The sequence below is a fragment of the Pelodiscus sinensis genome, chromosome 4 (genome assembly GCF_052426305.1).
Source record: "Pelodiscus sinensis isolate ZL-2025 chromosome 4, ASM5242630v1, whole genome shotgun sequence".
NCBI classification, from domain to species: Eukaryota; Metazoa; Chordata; order Testudines; family Trionychidae; genus Pelodiscus; species Pelodiscus sinensis.
In genome coordinates, this window is record NC_143055.1 from 115036262 (window position 1) to 115051121 (window position 14860).

Below are 14860 nucleotides of genomic sequence, written 5' to 3' on the forward strand. Positions count from 1 at the left end.
TGCTCTCTAAGGTAACTAAGTCCCAACCCATTAAACAACTTGTTGATTGAGCTAAGTATTTTGAAATCTGCTATGGAACAAATGAGGAGCCAGCTCTGTTTGTAAAGCCCATATGTGAGGGCTGTTTAAGTAGCTTTATTGCGATGAATAACGCAAGTCAAGGAATTCAGAGATAACACTGAAATCCTCCTCCCCCCAAGGTATTTCATCTGGACTCCTCTGTTCAAAGACTACTTCCAAAAACTGGACTAACGGAGTTTGAGGAAGCCTGGTATTCCAGTCCTGTGAATGTCCTGGATTCGAACAGTTTCCTCTGTTTTATAATAACATAAGGCAGTTTTTTCAATGTTTAATTTCCTTGTTTCTATTTTTAAAGATAAAGGAGTGTTTTATGGGTAGCGGTAAAATGTTTGTTGCTCACTCAGCCACCAGAACAGCATGGCTACGTCTACACTGGCCCCTTTTCCAGAAGGGGCATGTTAATTTCACCTATCGTAGTAGGGAAATCCCTTCAAAGTAGGAATAAGAGCCTCCGAAAAAGGGCGCTTTTTCCGAAGGATCGGGGCCAGTCTAGACGCTCTTTTCCGGCTTTTTTAAAAGCCGGAAAAAAGCGGAGGACATTTTTATTTAAATGCCGCGGGGGATATTTAAATCCCCCGCGGATTTCCCTACTACGATAGGTGAAATTAACATGCCCCTTCCGGAAAAGGGGCCAGTGTAGACGTAGCCCTTCAGAAAAAAAAAGGAACAGGACTATGCATCACTTTAAAGATTAATAAGATGGTTTATTAGGTGATGAGCTTTCGTGGGCCAGACTCACTTCAGCTTCAGAAAAGTTATTCTCTTCTTTCAAGATCTGCTAAAGCAATAATACCGTGTACTGCGGGAACTCGGTGTATTTAACAGACATGTACTACTTCTGTCTACCCATCTATCCTTTCTTTCCACAGAAGCTGGTTTGTTGTAGGCAGATGTGCATCTGAACAGAGTCCCAGTGAAGTCGATGGAGTTTGAGTCAACCACAAGGTTCAGGGCCAGTGTTCCCTCTAAGATTTTCCAACCATGAGCTGACTGAGCTTTTGCTTGTGCCCTAATATTGAAGTCATGTGTGCTGGTTTGGATATGTGCCACCGTGGCACCCAATTTATTAACACACACACATTTCCAGCTGCTGGGGCAGAACTTCCCCCTCCCCTGCCATGCAGCATGTCCCATTCCCAGCCGCCAGAGCAGACCCCACCCACCCCCGACCATGCGGAATGTCCCATTCCTGGAACAGCTGCCTGCCGCGCAGCTCTCCAGAGGAGGTGGGTGGGGGAAGAATTTTTTGTGCACAGCCACACAGGCATGCACCTTAGCAGGAATTATGGTTAGGGCCCATGCAGGACTGGGGCCCTGCTTATCTGGTGCTATAATAAAGCATCATATCTCCATTGTGAAGTAGTAACTTAATACCTTCTTCTTCTTCATTTTATAGGTGAGTAAACTGAGGGGCAGACAGCTCAAGTGACTGACCTAAGTTCACAGAGTGAATCAGCAGCAGAGCCAGGAATGGAACTTGTAATCTTGTTGACTTCCATATTGCTGCTCTATCTACCAAACCACATATTGTGTACATCCTTGCAGTACTGCACACTATACGCTTTGCATTTAGCAATGTGCATTAAGCCAGTCTGCTGATGAGGAAGAAGATATGTTGATGAAAACGGTGTCTTAAAATGAGTTTACAAGGGAATGTCAATATAAATATACAAGATTTATTTGTATATTTTGTGCCATGTGTTGTGCTATGTGTAAAAACTTCAGGAGCCAGCGTGCTCAATGGATCATATTCTAGCCTCACCTCCTGGCAACCTAAAGCTGAACAGGCCCCTAGAAGCACTGAAGGGGGGCCAATTAAGGTAGAAGAGTGATTATTTATAAACATGCTACGTTCTTTAAAGGCTCGAGTGAGTTCATCAGGTAATTACATGCGTGGGCAATTTCAAATTCCTCTACTGGAGTGGTTCTGGCCTGGGCTGTGACTAGACAATATGGTCCATGTGATATCAAGAATAATACTGCTGGAAAAGAGGCATAGAATGTGTCGTTGAGTAGGCTGATCTGTGGATGGTTGGAGAAGGAGAGGTTAAATGGAGCTGTTACAGAAAGTGATCAGGGTTATGTATGAATTACTTGCCCAATTTACATTTTTAAATCCAATCGGCTTGGATTATTAGTGCCCAAGTATCTATACATTTATTGAATTTCACTTTTTTTCTTGCAGGTGCCATGAATGTCAAAATTCCCATTTACGATGCCTTTTAATTAGTTTATTTGTTATTCAAAAGTCAGCTTAGGTCATTGAGCGTGACCAGGAACAGCTAACAGGGGAGTTTGGAGAGGGAGTTCTCCAGATAAAAGAGGAGTAAAAATGGGACCCTTGTGGTAAGTGGCTGTCTGGAGTGTGTGTTTGTGTGTGGGGGAGTTATTTGCAGTGTGCTGAGCTTGTGTTTGTCTGTTTGGTTTGTTTGTTTGTTTGAAGGAGCTTCTAAAAGGTTTGAAATCTAGAAGCCTCTGTTAATTGGCTGAGCCTCAGTCAGGGGGAGGGGCTACCAGAGCTATATAAACCTGTGACTCAGCGACCAGGAACAGCTAACAGGAGAGTTTGGAGAGGGAGTTTTCCAGGTAAAAGAGGAGTAAAAACGGGACCCTTGTGGTAAGTGGCTGTCTGCAGTGTGTGTTTGTGTGTGGGGGAGTTATTTGCAGTGTGCTGAGCTTGTGTTTGTCTGTTTGTTTGTTTGGTTTGTTTGTTTGAAGGAGCTTCTAAAAGGTTTGAAATCTAGAAGCCTCTGTTAATTGGCTGAGCCTCAGTCAGGGGGGGGGCTACCAGAGCTATATAAGCCTGTGACTCAGCGACCAGGGAGAGCGCGACCAGGAACAGCTAACAGGAGAGTTTAGAGGGGGAGTTTAGAGGGCACTAGTGACTTCTGTCCTTCTTTAAAACCTAACTCTTAGAATAATCTATACTCCAGAAGTTTAAAAAGAATCCCAGTTTATACTTAAACTTATTCATTACAAACATGGAGACAGAAGCCCAGCAGCAGAGTGGGGGCTATCCTGTTTATTGCGTCGAGTGTAACATGTATGATTACCTGCCCTTTGGGTGGGTGGCATATGTGTGCACCCGTTGCAAGGAGCTCCTGACCCTCAGAGACCGAGTTTGGGCTTTGGAGGACAGGGTGGCTGAACTGAAGGAGCTAAGGGAGGTAGAGAGCTATGTTGATGAGACTTTCCGGGTCACTGTAGTACTGTCCCACCTCCAGTCTGAGAGCCCCAGTGTTCTTAAGGAGGATGAAAGTCTCAAGGGAACAGAGCATTCAATGGGAGCAGAGGGAAACCATCCTGTAGTTGGACCCTCCTCCCTGAGGATGTTGCGGTATCCTCTCGCACTGAGGATACCTCTGATGGGGAGGGAATGCCAGTTAGGAAGAGGCAGGTGTTAGTAGTGGGTGATTCGATCATTAGAAATATAGATAGTTGGGTTTGTGATGACCGGGAGAACCGTATGGTCACTTGCCTGCCTGGTGCGAAGGTTGTGGATCTCTCGAGGCATCTAGACAGACTTATGTGTAGTGCTGTGGAGGTGCTGGTTGTCGTGGTACATGTAGGTACCAATGACGTAGGGAAGGGTAGGAGAGATGTCCTGGAGGCCAAATTTAGGCTGCTAGGAAAGAGACTGAAATCCAGGACCTCTATGGTGGCGTTCTCGGAAATGCTTCCAGTTCCAGCCGCAGGGCCAGGTAGGCAGGCAGAGCTTCAGAGTCTCAATGCGTGGATGAGACGATGGTGTAGGGAAGAGGGGTTTAGATTTATTAGGAACTGGGGACACTTTTGGGAGAGGGGGAGCCTATACAGGAAGGATGGGCTCCACCTAAACCAGGGTGAACCAGACTGCTGGCACTAAACATTAATAAGGCCGTAGAGCAGTTTTTAAACTAAGAGATGGGGGAAAGCCGATTGGTGTGGAGATGCACGTAAATCGGAGAGAGACTTCTCTTAGAGGAGAATCCGTTTATAGAGATTCTCTAAGCTGTAGTCGGAAAGAGAGGAGGGGAGAGGGCAAACCATGGGCCAGAGCTGACAAACAACTGCATACAAAGGAATCCAATGCATCAGGGAAGGGCAGACAAATAACCAGTGGCAAATTTTTAAAGTGCTTGTACACAAATGCTAGGAGTCTGACTAATAAGATGGGTGAACTAGAGTACCTCGTATTAAATGAGGAGATAGACATAATAGGCATCACTGAAACCTGGTGGAATGAGGAAAATCTGTGGGACACAATCATACCAGGATATAAAATATATAGAAAGGATAGAGCAGGCCGGGTGGGTGGCGGAGTGGCACTGTATGTGAAAGATCATGTAGAATCAAATGAAATAAAAATATTAAGTGAATCAACATGTTCCATAGAATCGCTATGGATAGAAATTCCATGCTCCAATAACAAGAAATTAGCAGTAGGGATATATTACCGACCACCTGACCAGGACAGCGATACTGACACAGAAATGCTGAGGGAAATTAGAGAGGCTACCAAAATAAAGAACTCTATAATAATGGGGGATTTTAATTACCCCCATATTGACTGGATACATGTCACCTCAGGAAGAGAAGCGGAGATAAAATTTCTCAATGGCTTAAATGACTGCTTCTTGGAGCAGCTAGTGAAGGAACCCACAAGGGGAGAGGCAATTCTCGATTTAGTCCTGAGTGGAGTGCAGGATCAGGTCCAGGATATAACCGTTACAGGACCGCTTGGAAATAGTGACCATAATATAATAACATTCAATATTCCTGTGGTGGGAAGAACACCTCAGCAGTCCAGCACCCTGGCATTTAATTTCAAAAAGGGGAATTACACAAAAATGAGGAGGTTAGTTAAACAGAAATTAAAAGGCACAGTGACTAGAGCCAAATCCCTGAAAGCTGCATGGAAACTTTTTAAAGACACCATAATAGAGGCCCAACTTAAATGTATACCCCAAATTAAAAAACATAGCAAGAGACCTAAAAAAGAGTCGCCGTGGCTTAACCACCATGTAAAAGAAGCAGTGAGGGACAAAAAGGTATCTTTTAAGAAGTGGAAGTCCAATCCTAGTGAGATAAATAGAAAGGAACATAAACACTGTCAAATCAAGTGTAAACATGTAATAAGAAAAGCAAAAAAAGATTTTGAGGAACAGCTAGCCAAAAACTCAAAAAGAAATAACAAAATGTTTTTTAAGTACATTAGAAGCAGGAAGCCTGCTATAAAACCTGTGGGTCCCCTAGATGATCGAGCTATAAAAGGAGCAATCAAGGACGATAAAGCCATTGCGGAGAAACTAAATGATTTCTTTGCTTCAGTCTTCACGGCTGACGACGTTGGGGAGATTCCTGAATCTGCACCGTCCTTTGTGGGTGATGAATCTGAGGAACTGTCCCGGATTGAAGTGTCATTAGAGGAGGTTTTGGAACAAATAGAAAAACGTAATGTTAACAAATCTCCGGGACCGGATGGCATTCATCCAAGGGTTCTAAAAGAACTTAAATGGGAAATTGCGGAGCTATTATCTGTGGTTTGTAACCTATCCTTTAAATCGGCTTCCGTACTTAATGACTGGAAGGTAGCCAACGTGACACCTATATTTAAAAAGGGCTCTGTACAGTTCATCCAGAATGTGGCCTCAAAAATGATCTTCATTGCTTGCCAGCCTGAACACATTACCCATGAGTTTGAAACCATTCGCTGACCCCATGTTCTCCTCCTACATGTTGCTCTCACTTCAAGGCTCTGAGAAACTCAGCTTTGCTTCTATGGTTGACCTTCTCTCTCACTTCATTTTGCCTGCTCCATTCATCCACCTTCTCTCTTCCACTCTGGAACAACTTTCCGTTTCTGATGCACAAATAGATCCTACCTTGAGTCTTTATGGAAGTTCTTTAGTCAAATGTAAGATATTAGGCTTATTATAGGAGTAAGATTCTATGACCACTGTGATACAGGAAGTTGGACTAGAAGATCACCTATGAATCACATTCAGCCACATAGCACCAATGTGCACATATAACATAAAATGAGTAATTATATGATCTCCTTGATGCAATCATTTTCCTTCCTCAGTTCTTTTCCTTTGCTACTGTTTCCTAGCCTTGTTCATGGCATCACATTAAGCATTTGCTATGGCTGTGTTGATTTTTACAGTGCCTAGTATACTTTTTGCACCATAAAATTAACAAGAGCAGGGGGGTGACAGCCGTGCACACCATGACACATTTTGCTATTCTTCTTGGTCCCATGATGATAAGGGAGTGAAGGGATTCTGTGCATGCCTCTCACTCCTGGCTGGTGAAGAAAGGGGGCAGAGGTGTAAATCACAGAATCCAAGTACTTTCCCTTCACTCCCTTATCATTAGGGGCATGGGGAAAAAAAGCAAATCACATCCCGGTGTGCACGGTTGCTATGCCCACACTCTCTTGAAACTCCGCCCTTGTATTTCAGAGCACTCATGTGGGGTAGGGTATAGAGAGGGAGGCAAAAGCACCAGAGTTCAAAATGCTTTTTGCACACCCAAAGGAACAACTTGGCAAAGGCATATAATTCTGGTGGATCAGTGCCCAGCTACATTGTGCTCCTTCACGTGGTTGCCAAAAAAGCAGACGTGATTCTGGGATGCATTAACAGGACTGTTATAAGGAAGACACAAGAAGTCATTCTTCTACTCTATTCTGCGCTAATTATCCTCAAATGGAATATTGTGTCAAGTTCTAGGCACCACATTTAAGGAAAGATGTGGACAAACTGGAGAAGGTCCAGAGAAGAGCAACAAAAATGATTAAAAATCTAGAAAACGTGAGCTATGAAGGTAAACTGAAATAATTGGGTTTGTTTAGTATGAAAAAGAGAAGACTGAAAAGGGACAGATCAGCTTTCAAATACCCAATAGAGTGTTACCAGGAGGAGGTAGAAAAATTACTGTACTTAACCTCTGATGATCGGACAAAAACAATGGGCTTAAATTGCAGTGAGGGAGGTTTAGGGGAGGCATCAGCAAATACCTTCTGTCAGGCTGGTCAAGCACTGGAATAAATTGTTTGGGGAGGTTGTGGAATCTCCATCACTGGAGATTTTTAAGAGCAGCTTAGACAAACATCTGTCAGGGATGACCTAGATGATGCTTGGCCCTTCTGTGAGGGCAGGGAACTGGACTTGATGACCTCTTAAGGTTCCTCCCAGTTCTAGTATTCGATGGTTGTTTAGTGTCATGGTCAGCAAAATAAATGATTGATTCTGTATGGAAAATTCTCAGTCAGGCATTGTGGATGACAAAACACATCCAATAATTTGATGGGACTTGATAATTTACGAGGTTAGGGCCAGATTCTCAGCTGGTATAAGTCAGTTTAACTGCAGTGAGTTACAGTAATTTTCTCCAGCTTAGGATCTGACCCTATGCATATGTAGCCTTTTACCATTAGGTCTGTGGTTCAGACCCTGCCCAGATTGGTAGTAACATCTTTCAGTCAGCTATTAAATGTGTAACATGAATGAACTGGACTCCACTGGGTATTGGTTAGCTGTCTCAACCTTGAGGCCAGGGTCTAAATGGCCATGGAGTTTTCTCCTCTAGACGGTAGTTGCGGCACCTTGGTGTGACAATGTGGAGAAATGTGTGCTGCAGCTGAGGTGATTCCTGTTCTGTGGCTTTCAGGGCTGTTATTCTGCCACTGGAATTCATGTTCAAGAAGATGAGAAAGGGTGTGGAGTGGCAAAATGGTTGTTAATTACATTCCTGGGATGGGGATCAGCGTGAGGGAGCTGCTGGCTGTCAGCAAAGCCACAAGTCCTCTACCACCTGGCACCACCCCACTCCGTTAAATGAGCCCAAACAATGGCTGTTTACAGAAGTGTCAAACTTGGGGGGAAAAAAAGGGTACCCAGAACATTAGTGTTTGCCAACAAGTCTGTCTTGTTTTAGTAATTTAGTAACAGCTGCTGTCTTCATTATCACTTCTCCTATTGCAAGGCTTTATCAGAGTAGTACTGCATAGGAACTTGCTGCACAGCACTGAAAAATATCTATGCAAAGCAGAGCTCTGCATAGCACTGGTGCATGTCAGTTTTTAAAAAAAGAAATAGCACTCTAATTAAAACAGACTTATGAAGATTGCAATACACAACAAGTATCCACTAAAGGCATATTTCCTATTCAGAATAAATCACTGTACTATTGCCAGTGTTTAAAGAATTCTGATAGAGGGTGCTGGTGCTTTACTTTAACATTTTTAAAAAATGGGTTAGCTTTCCTTGCTTTTGTTTTCAAATCTCACCAGGTTTTTTTCTGTTGATAATAAACCCTTAGGAAAAAAGCTGGATTTTGCCCTCTTTTTGTAATGAATCCGGTGTTAGGATTAAATCCTGTGTAATAACTTATAATGGAAAAAGATAATGTTGTATGATATACGGTTTGTTCTTTGAAGGATCTAGGTTACTAGTCAGTGTAAAATGAGATGACCTGTCAATGCCATAGCCTGTGACACAAGGTGAGTGGAGGAATGGGCAAGGAATGAGAAGGCAGATAATTCAGGGCATGAGAAGACAGAGATGGAAATGGATTTAGTTGGCCTCTGGTTTTGGAAGAGAGAAAATAGCAGCAATATATCCGGGCAGAGAGGTTTAGTCCAAAGTTGTGCTAATGGGAGACAAATTCAGCACAGCCCATTTGTAAAATAACGTTGAGCCTCACAGTCACTAGCCCATATTGGGGGTGGCATAGAGCTACATGGCCCCAATACAGCTCCAGAAAGACTTTGCTGCATGGATGTACCTTCCCTTAGGGTGTGTCTGGACAGCACCCTTCTGTCAGTATAAGCGATACAATTTGCGCTACGCAAATTGCGTGGCTTATTCCGAGACTAAATTGAAAGAGCTTATTTTGAAATTTGGCACTGTCTACACAGGGAAATAGCATATGCTTTTAAAGATGCAGCGTTGCTATTTCAGGATACTTCTGGTATCCCAAGAAAGCAATGTGGTCTAGATGTACCCTTAAAACAGTGTTTCCCAATTTAATCCTTAGGAATGCCAGGGTCAAATTAATCAAGCAATAAAAACAATGCCCCGCTGGAATTGGTTGAACAACAACAATAAAAAAGTACAAAAGAGACTCTGTCTCTTTAAGAGGGGGTGGGGGAGTGCCGCGTTCTTGCAGAATCCTTACTTTTGCTTTGTGGAACCCCGGGGTTCTACGGAGCACCAACTGGGAAACACTGCTTTAGAAGAAAGTAATGTGCTCCTCCTGGTGCATCTTGGCTACTGTACTGCGGGTGAGTGAGACCATAGGTCTGACTCCTCCCAGAACTGTTTGTGTGTGTGTGTGCATTACTACTTAATAGAGTAGTAGCAAATCCGTGGGGTCTGCAAGGTCAAAAAAGCTCTTTGTGCCCTCCCCAAACCACAGACTGGCCCTAAAAGTTGACTTCTTTGAGTGGGGGTTGAAGGGAGGTGTTCTTGACACACACTTTTGTATATGGCAATTCCATTTCTAAGTTGACCTAAGGTCATTATTGTGAACATTTCTTTTGCCTCTGCCACCCTCTATTTATATTTTTGCATGGTAAAATAACCAATCCCATCTACTTTTTCAGGAAAGAAAGCCAGGATTTTATTAAAAACATGAAAGAAGCTTTCATGGTGCGTTGTTAGACAGTCCAACACCAATATAAACAATACAGTTTTTGCGGGGACTAGCCCAAAACTGTGTAGTGAGCTTCTATAGGACCTAAAAGCTATCTCCAACCTCACCACCATCTGCTGTAAATGCAAGGAGCATTTCTCTTATTTTGCTTTCTGTAATATAATCATGTAGCAGTGTGTGTATAGAAATGTGTGTATAGATATAAAAATTTTAAAATAGAACTTTCCATTGTGCTTATTCTTTTTCCCTGGGGAAAAGATTAAAAACAAACATTTTTTTAAAACCCATTTTTCCTCATTTGGAAGAGCACTGTTCCCTTGAGTCTATCTAGCAATGGATGCCAAAAATGGCTTCTCTCTCTCTGCTTATATCTTACAGCGTTCAGTGGCTTTGTCTCAAGAGGCAGGATTCCTTCATGCTGTTCTTTCCTCCTGCATGCAAATGGAGCTTCCATTGTTTTGATTCCACCATGCTTAAAAATATGTGGGAGACAGTAAATGCCTGCATTCCTCATCCTGTCCGGGAGGGAGCTTGTTTCTCCCTTTTTAGCCATGGACTCTAAAACATAATATCATTGAGTACCCATATTTCCTAATATAGTGCTACCGACATTCCACTATATCAATCACCTCCAGAAAATACTTCATTCTATGCACTCTTCTAATACAGTAATATTGTATACAATCAGTTGATTTAATTGTGTATTACTTCAGGTTCAGGTCTTGTGTCTTTATAGACCAATAAATCTTTGAAATGGGTTCTTCTGGAGGTTAGCCCTCAAAATGAAGTTTATTCAAGCTGTGAGGAATGCAACATGAAGTCTGGTGGTGAAAGAAGTTCTATGCTCTTTCTCCCATACTTGTATTTGCTGAAATGCAAATTGTTCTGTTTCTTGCCATCTCCTTCTCTTGGTGTCATGATAATACAATTTCTGATATATGTAAATATGGACCTTCATTCTTCTTTCTAAGATAGAGCTGTTTAATAACCCTGCATGTGATGAACCCACATCAGGCCTGTAAGGGTACAGCTACATAGTAGTGCATTCCTCAAAATAAGCTCTGCAATCTGAGCTACGCAAATTGTGTAGCTTATTTGGAAATAGATTATTTCAAAATTTGGTACTGTCTACATAGCGCTAATTTTGAAATAAATTACTATTCTGGCATCTTCCTTAATCTTCATGCAATGAGGTTTACAGGAAGCCAGAATAAGAAGCCCATTATTTTGAATGTATTTAGAAATAACAGGTATGCTGTTAAGATGCACAGAATGCTATTTTGGGGTAACAGATGTCCCAAAATAGCACTGCTGTGTAGACCTACCCTAAGGGATTAAGTGATTAAGTGGGCCATTTAATCACTTAGGGCACATCTACACTACATTGTTATTTCAAAGTAACAAGGTAAGCAGCCACACAACAAGCTCATTAAAATGAAATAATTTCAAACTAACAGGCTTCTTATTCTGGAATAATGAGCTCTCATTTCACAAGGAATAACACCTATTTTGAAATTGCTATTTTGAAATAGTGGTAGTGTGCATGCTCCACTTCTGCTATTTCAAAATAGATTCTCCCTATGGCCATTCAAAGTAATTACTCTCCAGTGCTTCCTAGTGCTCTAAAAGGGGTAGTGCATCCATATTAGGGGAGCCTGCCTCAGACTAATTTCAAAGCTTCCCTGTAGTGTGGACATGCTATTTTGAAATAGTTTTTTTGGGAATTATTATTCCGAAATAACTTATTTTGAAATACTCTTGGGCTACGACTACACTGCAGGCTTTTTGCACAAGAACAGCTGTTCTTGTGCAAAAACTTGCAGAGTGTCTACACTGCATGTGTATTCTTGCGCAAGTAAATTTACAGTACAGCGTCAGAAAACAGGACTTCTTCTGGAAGAGTTATTCCTCTCCCCACGAGGAATAAGTCCTCTTGCACATGAGCTCTTCCACAAGAAGGCAGTGTAGACAGGCAACATGAATTTCTTGCGCAAAAAGCCCTATGGCTAAAATGGCCATCAGAGCTTTCTTGTTCAAGAGAGCGTCCACACTGCCATGGACGCTCTTGCACAAAAGCACATCTTTTGTGCAAAAGCACATGGCAGTGTGGACGCGGTCTTGTGGAAGATTTTTTGCACAAGAACTCTTGCACAAAACAGTTCTTGCACAAGAAGCCTGCAGTGTAGACATAGCTTTGTAGTGTAGACCTACCCTTAGGATGCAAGAACCAGGTAGCAATGAGGACTGATTGAAGGATGAATTTCACAAGGACAGACAAATTGTACACAAGGGACAAAGGTCAAACATAGTAACCATACTCCAGAATAAGGCAGGTGTAGAGGCACAAGACAAGCTAAAGAAATACAAAAGACAAAAATTGTTAATATTTTATGCAGAAGACTCTCAAAGCATCAGGTGGAGAAATAAGAGATAATCAGCACAGGAAAACAGGGACTACAGACATGGCCTCATTCTATGAAGAAAGTGATAAAGACTGTGGAAGGAATAGGTGATAAACTAGTAACGAAAAAAGATTTATTGTGTTTATGATAGAAGTGATAAACTGTACCTCAGAAACTGGGAAAAATCAGAAAAATGAAAATTATAGCAATGGAAGTGAAAAAATATAAACTATTAGTAACTTGTCAATGGACCCTATTCATGATCTTTTGAATGACGTTAATTGTGAAATACGATGCGTAGGGGTATTTCAATCTTCTGTTGGAATGAGCACAGTGTGATGCTCATGGCCAAGAATTAAAAAAAAAAATCTTGGAAATGAAACTAAGCCAAATGTCATATGTGTCTAAGAAAAATGGTTGGTTGAAAAGCTTGCTTTTACAATTACAGGGTACATATTGCCTTTAGGAAAGACTTAAATCTAGAAAGAGGAGGTGGTGTTTGCAGTTTATTAGGGAAAGGTAAAAGTACATAGTAATAGAGAATGAAGAAGTAAGCCTAGACAATAATGCTGTTGAGATCTCAATGCAGAAGAGTAATAATTCTTTGAGGATTTATAATATCCCTCACCCATGTATATATATCCCACTCATATGCTGGGATCTAAATAGTCATGATCAATTGTGGGGAAATAAAACAACTGCAAAAATGTGCATGTTTAGAAAAGTTTATTAATGAGAACAAGTAGTTTCAAATGATGGTAACCCAGCTAGATTTAATGAAACAGATATACTTTTTCCTGTTTAGACCTGGAATTACAAAAGCAGATGCAGCAAGCAAATACAAGTGGGAAATGTACAAGGAAGAACGAATAGGGAGTGATAATTTCCCTACACTTATTACTTTTCAAGGACAAAATAAGGTGGATGGTAATGGAAAATTACCCACCTGGAATTTCAAGAAAGTTAACCAGGAGCTATTTACAAGAAAATGTACTGAATTTTTCGTTATGTAGGTGATGTCATAGAGAATTTAAATGATAACGTTACAAAGAAATGAATAACAGACACCATACCTAGGATATTAAAGTACTGCACTACTAAAAACTTACTTCCATGGTGGAATAAGGAATGAAAAATGCAATTAAAGGAAGCAGGCAATAAAAAGGCAAAATTACAATGAATAGTGAAGAACTAATGAAGTATAAAATAAGTAAGGTAACAGAACAAAGAAAAGAAAAGAAAAGAGGTGTAGGAAATGCTGGGGATGGATAAACAAAGATACCAAGACATCAGAAATACACAGGAACATTAGAAGACTGAATGTCACAAGCACAAGCCACTGTAGATGCATCTCATACCCACGGGTGTGTCTAGACTACAGGGTTTTGTCGACAAAACTATACCTGTGTATACAGAACGCGGCAGTTTTGTTGATGGTGGTAAACCTCATTCTATGAGGAATAACGCCTTGGTTGACAGAGTTCTGTTGACAAAAGATAAGTGTGAACGTGGGGAAGAGTTTATGTCGACAATAAAGGCCTCCAGGAAGAAGCCCTGGTGGACCCTCCTGCTACCACTTTCAACTCTATTGTTCTTGCCTGTAGCCATCTTTAAAAGCCACAGGCACCCAGGACCAGCATTCTGACAGCAAGCCTCCTCCTGCCAGGATCCTGATTGTGCAGCTCTCCCTGGTAGGGACACTCGGGAGACATGTCCCAGGAACAAGCCCTCCCCAAAAACTCCATGGCCCCTCCAGGGACACATCCCTGCAGGAAGCCAAAGATACCAAACACCGGGCACCCCCCTGGTCTGGGCCTGAGATCAAAGCCCTTTTGGGGCTCTGGGATGAGGAGGAGTCCCTCCAGGCTATGCAGTCCAGCAGGAGGAGGAATGCGGACATTTATGCCCGAATGGCAGAAGGCTAGCTAAAAAAGGTACCCACCCCCGCACACTGGAGCAAGTCAGGGCAAAGGTGAGGGGGTACGTGAGGGGGGGCAGGATGGTGGCCTGGGCTCCAGGGAGGCCGTGGCTGGTGGCCAGGCCACACCATGTCTTACTGAGATGCACACAAGCATCCTCTAACCCCTAGAGGACAGGCACTGACTCCCGAGAAGGAGGGCATGCCCTCTCAGGGAAAGTGTGAGCATGCATGACTGATGACTTTCCCTTGTGTCCTCCACAGCCGGACCAGCTCACCAGGAGGGGAGCGCCACACCTGCCCCACCACCCAGATGGCTGCAGGGAAGCTGTCACCACTGGCACACATCTGTGGACCTGGTGGGCCAGCACATCTCAGTCCTGCAAGGGATGCAGGACACAATGAACCGCAGGATGGAGGCAGAGGCAGAGTGGCGCAGGCACTTGCTGGACGAGTTCGTCCAGCAGTGCACTGAGATTTGTGCTGCTATCTGGGAGGTCATGGCCTTCCCTGGTCCTCTGCCTGGTCCTGCTTCTCCTGCTCCTCCTGCTCAGCCTGCCCTGCCCCCTCCTCCAGCCCCTGCCATCTCAGACTCAGCTACAGCCCCACCTCCTGCCCAGCTCCCTACTGTCCCAGCCTGCAGGAGCACCCATCTCCGATCTGGTCTCCACAGCCAAGGTGGCAGGAGCTCCTCATCCTAGGTGGCCTCCCTCCCTCTTCCAGGTTGACATCCCCACTCCCCCGTGAAAGTCATTGAGGGAAGCACTTTATTTTGTTAACAAAAACAATTTATTTTTCAGAATACCAGAGTTTTATA

The 14860-nt window shown here is 42.9% G+C and overlaps 1 long non-coding RNA gene across 1 annotated transcript; it reads left to right on the forward strand.

The window, feature by feature from the left end:
* Positions 1-647: 647 nt before the first annotated feature.
* Positions 648-13370, forward strand: LOC142829541 (uncharacterized). Its single transcript, XR_012904036.2, has 2 exons — positions 648-2427; positions 12931-13370. It is a non-coding gene; the product is annotated as an uncharacterized LOC142829541 (long non-coding RNA).
* The last annotated feature ends 1490 nt before the right edge of the window (positions 13371-14860 follow it).